We start from the raw sequence: 3682 nt of genomic DNA on the forward strand, positions 1-3682 counted from the left end.
TGAAGGTAGACATTAATTGTTGTGTGGCTGTGGACAGTAAGGTTTAGGTCTAAAATCTGTTCATATTTTGTGGACAATAGACACTTTATCGTGGTTTCTCTCTCTCTCTCTCTCTCTCTCTCTCTCTCTCTCTCTCTCTCTCTCTGACTGTCCTAACTTTTGCTGTTCTCATTTCTCTCTATTTTTTTGCTTCCTCTTTTTCATTACTTATTTCACCAAAAGTTTTCAATGATATTAAATTCTTCAGAGAGGAAAAAAAGGTATGAATATTTTTATGTGTTATGCTGCGTAAGCTGCTCCCAAGTACAACAACTTTCTTTTTCCCTCCTCATGTATTCTGAAACACACACACACACACACACACACACACACACACACACACGAGTAATATAACCTATTGTCTTTTAAATCTACTTTATCTTATTACCTATTGAAAAAACTGGCGCAGGTACCAGCCGTCTGCCCACCTGGAGGCTGTGTGACATACAGTTCTGGTATTGGCTGGTGTAAGAGTGACTGCCGTGAGCCGAACACCTGAGTAATGGTTTCACTATTGATTTTCTTCACTTGCTGTACATAATATCACGAACGATGATTTAATCCATTGAGTATGATGATTTAATCCATTGAGTGCGATGATTTAATCCATTGAGCATGATAACTTGATGGATTAAGAGGTTAAGTCAATGTACTTAAGTGGTGGGTTGTGATGGTAGCTAAGACGGGATTGGTCGAGTTGTGGGCTGTGATGGTAGCTAAGACGGGATTGGTCGAGTTGTGGGCTGTGATGGTAGCTAAGACGGGATTGGTCATGTGGTGGGTTGTGATGGTAGCTAAGACGGGATTGGTCGAGTTGTGGGATGTGATGGTAGCTAAGACGGGATTGGTCATGTGGTGGGCTATGATGGTAGCTAAGACGGGATTGGTCGAATCTCTGTTTGAAATCGCCGTGTGAGAGATACTTATATGTGTGAGGTATTGTTTGTGAGGTTTTCTTGTTGACGTTATCGCTGTGTTCAAGGCCCGGGCCAGACCTCTAGACCGAGTTAGAGCGGTATACTAGCGGTATATTTTCGGTGTTCAATATTGTACTTCTCATTAATTATCCATCTATTCGCTCAATTCTGGTCACGGTGGCTGGGTGTTTATCCTACGAGGCTGGCAGACCACTGATAGACCACAGCCTTATGTGTAGCTCTCCCGTCCACCACAAAATCAAACACTAACTCCCATCAACAACTGCCGCTGTAGTTAATCTAATTCTGTTCACTCGACGCTTCACTTCCATTATATTATAGTCTTTGTAAGTTCAAAGTCCCAGACAGACAGGCAGACAGGCAGAGATATGAACACAGACTGGCTTGTAAGCGCCAACTTAGTCTTAGGGGAATAACTGGAAAATGGCGGTGCGGTCTACAGCTGCCAGTCAGGTCAGAATTTAAGACAACTTCATGACAATTTGGTCTAATTGTGAGCAATTTGGATATTTTTCTTTTACCCTCCGACAATTTTAATCGTTGCTGGCGAGCGGGAAGCTGACGTGAGGTCACTGACTGCCTGGTGCTGTGATCACTGCCTCCTAACCACTCTCTTCTCAACACATCGTTCATTAGGTACAGTGCTTCAGTAGTATACACCTTTTACAAGCAAAATATGCAATGGAGTTCAACCTTTCTCCCATCACCTAACTGAATTACATTTTTTCCACCTGTCCGACCCTCAAGCTCCAGGTGGCGCTGCCGGGCGTATGACCAACTCGGCACTAAATACGTTAAATCTTTTGCACTTATTTATGGGTTAGCTCAGGGCTTAACAGTTGACATGACATTGAGATTTGGGCTCACGGATATTCTATAATCATCATCGTACACAATGATAAAGACAAAAACCCGATCCGATCCGACCCGATCCGATCCGACCCCCTATACACACTCAGAGTACCGTGAGGGTCAGCCAGTCGTAGATATTTGAGGTGGGTTAGCAGCGGGGCTCTAGCAGAATCCACTCAGATGGGGGCAAGACGAGCGCTGTTTGGTCCTTACTTACCGTGACGTCAGTAAGGATCCTTCCCACTACGACCACCTTACCAAAACCTAATGTAATTTAATGCTACTAGAATATAAACCCAAACTAAACTAATATCATATAATTATCCTAACTTTATCAATCTTAATAATAAAACTAACCTAACCCCATTTAAATATCCTAATCAAAACTAAAAAAAGACCCACTAAAAATATACACTCAATGACGTCACCTTCAACAAGAACCAATCAGCACACTATATGCCCCCACAATCAATGACATCACCATCAACTAACCAACACACGGTGTACCCACAATCGATGACGTCACCATTCCGCATGCACTAATCAACACACAGTATACCTACAATCGATGACGTCAACATCAACACCAACCACTCAAGGCGCAGTATGCCCACAATATAGGCGTGTCTCACTAGTAAAACGTAATGGACCACCTGTGAGGGACCACCCACCGCCCCTGGTCAGTGCCGTCCAACAGTCGTCTGGGCGCAGCTTACGTGCGCTGATCGCTAAACTGCTGCTCATACCCGCTAACAGCTTCATCCCGCTGCGGTGGACGGTGATCGGGGTATGTGAGCCGCGTACTGACGACTAGGGTGGCGGTCTCCATCACAATACTCCCTGCGGCCCCTCCTTTATGATGCCCTGGGTGTAAGGCAGGTGTGGGGAGGGGTTAGGAGTGATGGGGAGGGTAGGAGTGGTGGGGAGGGGTAGGAGTGGTGGGGAGGGGTAGAAGTGGTGGGGAAGGGGCTAGGGGTGGTGGGGAAGGGCCAGGGGTGGTGGGGAAGGGCTAGGGTGGTGGGGAAGGGCCAGGGGTGGTGGGGAGGGGTTCGGGATGGTGGGGAGGGGTTAGGGGTGGTGGGGAGGGATTAGGGTGGTGGGGTGGGGGTAGGGGTGGTGGGAGGGGGTTAGGGGTGGCGGGAGGGGGTTAGGGTATGGGAGGGGTTAGGATGGTGGGGAGGGGTTAGGGGTGGTGGGGAGGGGAAGGGGATGGTGGGGAGGGAGGGAGTAGAATTGTAGTAAGAAGGAAAACGACATAAGGGAGAAAGGGAGGGAGTGAAGGAGAAGAGAAACCATAGAAACAGATAAAAAAAACACCGATAAACACACACACACGGAATTAACACAAAACGATAATAACCTAAAAGTCGTAAATAAAATCGACTCCGTAAACACACACATTTAGTAATAGCAACACACACACTTAGTAATAGCAACACACACACTTAGTAATAGCAACACACACACACTCTTAGTAATAGCAACACACACACACACTTAGTAATAGCAACAGCGGCCTATGTTAATCACGTTCAGTAGTAATCTAGACTCAGAAACAGACGGTGGTGGTGGTGAGGGAACAATGTAAACAACTGGTCGCCCTCACCTGGTAACTCGTGACCGTCCGTGGGTATGAGACGTTGTTCAGGTATGAAACGCCGCTCAGGACAAAATCCCCCAAACTATTAATGCGATAATTGCTGTAAAACTTTATGTGTTGATATATTATTAATTTAAGAATGAATTAAACGTTTATGGAAAAATTTTCAAACGTTGATGCCAGCTTTTACATGTCAGGACCGGAAGCGTCGAGTCTATTCAGTAAAACGTTTGTCTTTCCTCACTTAAAACGT

This window comes from Homarus americanus, unplaced genomic scaffold (genome assembly GCF_018991925.1).
Source record: "Homarus americanus isolate GMGI-L3 unplaced genomic scaffold, GMGI_Hamer_2.0 scaffold1438, whole genome shotgun sequence".
NCBI classification, from domain to species: Eukaryota; Metazoa; Arthropoda; class Malacostraca; order Decapoda; family Nephropidae; genus Homarus; species Homarus americanus.